We start from the raw sequence: 7,483 nt of genomic DNA on the forward strand, positions 1-7,483 counted from the left end.
TCATGAATCCCTATCACAAAGTTTTAGAAAATAAGTTGCTCTCATTGATCTAAGCAATGGATTCTTTGGACAATTAACTTGATAAATCAGTTTGCACTAATAATGTTTCATTCATTTACTTGGGTCGAAGGAGATCAGCCTCGCGGGCAGAATAACTAGAAGGGCGAGCTGTTGAACACTGCCAACTGGTTTTCTATTTATTCGAGCAAGTCACCTAACAACGCGATTTGTTTTGTCCTATTCAATACCGTGTGTACCAGCCCTCCCTTTTATTCACGGTATCAAAAATAGGACACTCCGTTGACGATTATAGGCTCCGTTTGAAAGGGAGGATCCTCCTGTTTTTGAGAAAATCATTCTCCCGTGAACAATACGGTCCGGGGTTTGTGGAGAGGATCAGAGAATTATTGGTATTGTGACGTCACATTATCCTTTTTGAATAATATATACCGTGAACTCAATTGCAAGGTTAAGTTCAAAGAATGAAAGGGGAGCATCTTTTTATTCTTTGAAAGTTAGGAGAGAGAAATCCCCCCCCCCCCCAAAAAAAAAGAATATGGTCGGACTGGTCGGCTGAAGTATTATCTTTTACCGAAATAGATTGGGGTAGATGAAAATGAGTATGTAAAGAAATTAAATGTTGATTAAAAATATATAAGTACACTATAAAGGTAGATATAATAGATGAACAATGACTTTGATGTGGAAGAGGTTCATCGTGGTGAAGGATTGAGTAGAAGAAATAACTACGTTTGATACATCGTGAGACAACTGGTTATTTCTTCTACCCAACAATGACTTTGTAATCACAAAGTATAAGTAGAGGAAATATATTGTTATAATGCTAACATTCAATCTGTGACAGAGAGTTGCTTTTCTTTTATTCTGTAAAAAATGAAAAGATATAGCTATTTTCGTTCAAAGAATTCCTGGTATGAAGTTTGATGTAACTTTTTTATTTTTTTTTTTCAAAATGGAGAAGGGGTTTACTGTGGAACTAGATAATGAAATCAGATATTACTTCATATTCCCATGGAGTAAAGGAGGTAACAATTCTATATGATCAAAATGTTGTGGGTGCCACTGATAAATATGTGTTCGTTGTATTTCAAGATATTATAATGAAGAAACAAATTAAAGTACAAACCCTTTCAAGGGGTAGCATTTCAAAGACCATTTTTTTGTGTTCATTTATTTCATTTTTCCTTTTCGGAGGGGAAGTTGTAACCATGGCTATGACCCTTACAAGAGTGCAAGTTCCTTTAAATTATACTTTTGAGGGGCATTAATAGAAATAGACAATAGCAATTTAAAAAATATCGCATCGGATAAGTGCCCTTATAGTTTAATTCATGACAATCAATACCTAGAACATTCGAGCAAGATATGTTTGCAGTCCCATGTTAAAAATTTCTCTTTAATGGGCAAATACTTTTTGATAACAATTTGTGAATTACAATTTTCTCACAGGATACCATGATATAGAGTAAAATGATTTCTTGGTGAAGGGGGGATGTAGAAGTTGCATTTTATTTTTTTGAGGTGCGTTTTAATGGAAATCGCATTTCAACAAACTATTCCTGTAGTTCTCAATATTTTCAGCACTGTTTTCATTAGCAATTATCAAGTACAGGAATTGCTCCCCAAGGAGTGGAGATGGTTCACTTTCTGTTTGGAACATGAAATCGATCCAATAACAGGGGTGATAATAATTACATGTAAAACGCATATTATCGCAAGAACAGTAGACTCTACATAAGTCAACATTCCATACCTCGAATAATTGCCTAACTCAAAGCATTACTTCACATATGAATATGCAAAACGTCATTTACATCTCCTTAGTCAAACTTCGCCCAGGGGGTGTTTCACAAAGATTTAAGTATGACTTAAATTGCACTTAAAAGCCGAAGTGTATCTGAAATGCAACGCGCAATCTTATTGATCAATACGAAGTAGTGCGCATCCTCTTTGCATGATCTGACCGATGCAGTTATGCCTTTTATACCGCACGCAACTAGGCATTTAAGTGCGACTCTACTTAAATCATTGTGAAACACCCCCTTGGTAGAGTAGATTTCTGTGGTCTCAAACGATTCGACATAGGCAGAGTCACAGTATAACGTGTAAATGTTTTTTTTTTTTTACACAATCATAAAATTAAAGCCATTTTCAAAAGAAAGCCTCCACAAAAATACAAATATCCTTTGAAGCAACCATTACAGGACTGAAACAACATAATACACAAATTGTCTGGATTGAGCCAACTTCAGCTTACATTGAGATCCAATTTAATACTGCATCTTTGACAGAGAGGATTAAATACATGAAGCAATAAAGATGTGCAATACATTATGATCATGTGGAATAGAATTTTAAAGGCCTTGTTCATATATGATGCAACAATGCTCAGCATTTTTTTTTTCAGTGTTCAGATATGATGAGGCAAATGGTAAATTGCCACTTGGGCTACACCCACTTTGTCTATTTTCCGTTTGGTCTAATTGCACATGGTCTAACCCTTGGTTCATCTACAAGCCATTTGGTAAATTCAATTGAATTAATTGCCACTTGGGCTAGACCCACTTTGTCTATTTTCCGTTTGGTCTAATTCCACATGGTCTCATCCTACTTAGCATATAAGTCGTTCACCTAATAACCATTTGGTCTGATTGCCATTTTATCTCAATTTCCACTTAGGCTATACCCATTTGGTCTAATATAAACTTGGTTTAATACCATTAAAGGGGAAGTTTCCCATTCCCCCTTAAAAAGTTTGTTGTAAAAATAGCAGAAAAAATAATAAATATTGGTGAAGGTTTGAGGAAAATTCATAACAGATTAAGAAAGTTATTAGAATTTGAAGTTTTGGATTTGTGACGTCATAAAAAAGCAGCTGCCCCATATGTTATGTAATATAAAATGCATACATTTCAATTTTTCAATGGTTCCTAATGACTTATTTTAGTTTTCTTTTTTAGGAACAGGTGTGAAATGATTTGTCTATTAATAAACTTTTTCAATTTTCTGAGAAAATGAAATTTCATTGATTTTTTACCATATGATATGTAGGAAAGCTGCTTGCATATATGACATCACAAATCAAATAATTAAAATTTTAATAACTTTTTTTATTCTTTGATGGATTTTCCTCAAACCTTCGGCAATATTTTTTTTTCCTGCTATTTTTACAACAAACTTTTTGTGAGGGTAAACTTCCCCTTTAAATTTATGTGGTTAGATGAACTGTTTATGAACCAAATTTTCATTTGATGCAGTAAGAAATGTAAGTGGATATCAGTTTACCAGGGCATTAGACTGACTGAGAATTACACTAAGATGATATTAAACCTAGTGTAATTTAGACCAAATGCAACAAGAACAAATTTTACCAATATTAGATCGAACGGCCCATATTTTGAAGTCCAATTTAATTCAATCCCTAATCTTAAATTGTGTTTTGCTATGGATAGCAAATTTTGACATATATCAATGTATCAGCTCATTTGTCTCTGGAAATCATTAACTGTCTGGAATGGATAAATGGCTGTCTTCACCACAAGATTTATGAAATGGCACACTTAACATGAGAAGCATACAATTCTCATGATTTGAGTACAGAGTTTGACCATTGTCTTAAGTTGAACCCAACTTCAGAATACAGGCCAACAGGTTTAGCCCATGTTGCATTAGACTATCTGAAAGGTCGTCGGCAATTGCTTGCAGACCTTGTCAATATAAACCCGCAATATTGCTTGCCATTGCAACATGCTTGGACTTTCTATATTCCATTGATTTTGTACACAAAAATGTTGCTGACCCTAGTTGCATCATGTTTAATGAAACAAGCCCTTACACATCTCTTTAAACGTAAAATAACAATAACATTAAACTGAAATGACACCTGGCTACAATAAATTCTCTTTGTTGACTTTCATTACGTCATTTTTGTTGGTTCACACGTTTCTTGTGACTTTCTACAAAGAAACATCTCTTTTCACATAGTCGGATTACCGAGCGCCATGTTGGAATATCTGAAAAATAAAGACATTGCTATTTAAAGATACCATACTTCTATACTACACATAATGATATAGTTTTCTCTTGATATATATTTACAAACATGATAAAAAAAAACAAAGATTCAAAGTGCCCCGGTACCATAGTGTATTATTTTCATAAAGCTGTAAGGGTGATAATGAATATTTTCACCATTCTTCGGAAGGGGAGGGGGAGGTGATAATTATTTATCAGCTTACTCCCGAAAATTTTCCTGTCAAATCTCTTGATTTCAAAAATTAAGTAGGATCCCATCGATAGAAAAATTTGAGATAGTTTTATTACATCATATTATATATAGGCTTTTTTAACATAGGATACCATTATTTTTGTTAATTATAATACCAATTAGAATCAGATACACTGCAGTTGAGACCAGAGCCCCTCCTCCCTAAGACTTACAACTGATCCAATTAGCCACAACCTTGGAAAGCCAGCATTATCAACTTCTAAAATACATGTTTGTTCAAAATATTTTCTAGATATGATGTATATTCATACATTTACTGTTTTCTTGACAATTCAAAATGTTTCTCTTTGTTTTCAAAGGACATTTGAGCAAATTTTGAGCAAATTTCCTAAAGAAAAAATAATGACATTGATGGATTTCCAGATACTTGAGGTTGATTGGATCAATCGTAACTCTTTGTAAGACGGGGCCCAGTTGATACATCCAGCAACCAGTTTTGTTACTACTCAATCTCTATAGGAGAGTAAGCTTTAAAGGATTACAGTAATCGGATAGTTGGTAACTATGGCACGCCTATAGGGAATCAATTCAAGATATATTTCACTTGAATGAATATATAATTTTCTATATTCATTCCGGTGAAATATATCTTGAATCGATTCCCTAATAGGTGTGCCATAGGTAACATGTGTTGTTTGATATTTGCACAGGAAAAGAATCAAAGTAATTCTGAATGGATGATAAAAATGCAGAAAAAAAAGGAGTAAAGATTGCTTCAGAATACTAAATTACATACACATTTTGTGTGAAGTATATTATAGTATATAATTTGCTTTGTACTATAATATCCTTCATAACTTTAACAAAATGACAGTTCAGAGTATAATACGAGGATTGATTTCAATTTAACAGTATGTAAATGATCACATACAAAAATAAAACAAGCATTCTTTAAAGAAAAAAAGCATCTAAGCGTTAAATAGGAATTCAATTGAAATAAGGCATCTAAAAGTCAACAAGTATTTGAAATTGAATGAAATATATTAATAAAATCCAAGATTAATCTACAAACAATCCATCATAAGAAAGTTTTGACTAAAATCATATAAGAATGATTAAGCTACAGATAGAGAATGAGATAAACGCTATTATCATATCACTGATAACCAGCTGCTGCTTTGAGTTCTAATTACCAGTTGTATCATTTTGCATATTCTACCGTACCTTCAGCCCTGATTACAACTCTTGAACATACCGTTAATCTGCAAAAGACTCGATGTCATGTTTAATTTTATCTTTTCGTACCAGGCACAGATGAAGGCCTTGTCTTATAAAGAGTTGAGATAGATACACATAAATAAATTTCAATTGATCTTAATTTGTGTAGTTAGGAGATAAGAATTCCAGATCAATCACAAATCGAATTTGAATTGAATCAATTATAATTCTTTGTAAGACACGGCCCAGACTGACAGGCAATTTAAGGTAGAGTGAAACCAACAAAATTTGATGAGCATGAATGGTGCAAACATTTGGTTAAGAGGAGAAGATGTTATACCCTACTACTAAAGTGTGAGGACGCCTAACCTTGAAACCATATATCCTCATTTTTCATGGGAAGAGGATTATAATTTGCTGATCCCACAATCATGAATAAATGTAATAGAATTACATCAGTCAGTGGAACCAGCTAACTCTACTGACTTTACCATATGAGGCAATGTGTGGAATGTACAACACATTGCACATTGTGCATATTGTTTGTTATTACAGACTCTTTCCATTTGGGTGGAACAAGCACCCAAATAGCATCAAAGTCTCCATGAAATATGATAATATTGCTTGAACTCAAGAAAAGTTTATTACAGATAAAAGGTTAACGTAAAACAAGAAGTCAAACACTGTTTGACAAATATGAAGAAAAAAAATCATATAACCGTGCAAGAGGTGTTAGACGATAGTGGAAAATTAACAATATACAAGCTCAATTGAGTGTGTGGAAAATGAATAATGTACAAGCTAATTAGAGTGTAAAGGCCACCGCACACCTTACGACCCGACTGGTCGGCGACTGGCTTGCGACTGATTGAGGGAAGATGTGACGTCACGGCTCTTGTCAGCTTGTGCGTCGCAGACCAGTCAGAGACAAGTCGCAAGGAAAATCGGAAGGATTTGACATGTCGAATCCTTATGACTGGATCGCAAGCTCAATCCAACTTCCAGCCAATCACACAGCAGAGTTGCACGATGCGTATTATGATAAACAACGCGCATACGCAGTAGTAAGCGCACTTTCTCAGTTGCAATGCCAAAAAGCAAAAAGCGCATGCGTAAGTCGCAGATCAGATCGCAAGGTGTGCGGTATCGAGGCTTATGACTGCCTTGCGATTCATCTCCCCTCTCTCAGTCGCAAGCCAGTCGCCGACCAGTCGGGTCGTAAGGTGTGCGGTGGCCTTAAGGATGCAGTGTTGATTTTACATGTGGAAAGTCAGAACATACAAATGCCTAGTAATGACAGACGTGCATCAATTATCGAACTTTACAAGAGTTGCTAGAAGAAAAAGACCAAAGACATTTGTGTCATGATTTATCCCCTGAAAAGTTAAAGTACCATAGCAATGGTATTTCGCTAATAACTCTTAAAAGATGGAATAAGTTTTAAATATGGAATATGAGAATGGGTGTACTAAGAAAATATTAGTCTGCTATCAAATCCCTCCACCATGATTTTAAAAGGACATTAATAAATATGAATAATTCATATATTAATAAATATGAATATTCATACATTAATAGACATGAATAATTCATACATTAATAAATATGAATAATTCATTCAACTTGGAAGAACATTGAACGACTTTGAAATTAACTTGAATAAATAACTATCAAAAATAGGACAAAATTGCAGCTTGGAGTAAATTCTTCAATCATTAGGTCTGTTCAGAGTTCATGAAATCATCTACGGTGAAGTTGGCCAATGCATCATTTGTGAATAGCCAGCAAAGCATTTACGTGTAGTTCCATGCAGAGATGCTATGTACTAGCATCAGTCCATCTTATAAGCGATAAGAGAAGATCCTTTAACTGGGATCCGGGACTGTTTCATGCGGCACCTTGTTGGTGATTTCCACTGACAAATTCGTTCTGAGCCAATCAGATGCAAGGATTTCAGTAGCTTATAACAGTTTCTGTTTCATGAAATGCTCCCCCTGGTATATACTTGGTAGATTT

Source organism: Lytechinus pictus, unplaced genomic scaffold (assembly GCF_037042905.1).
Source record: "Lytechinus pictus isolate F3 Inbred unplaced genomic scaffold, Lp3.0 scaffold_20, whole genome shotgun sequence".
Classification (NCBI taxonomy): Eukaryota; Metazoa; Echinodermata; class Echinoidea; order Temnopleuroida; family Toxopneustidae; genus Lytechinus; species Lytechinus pictus.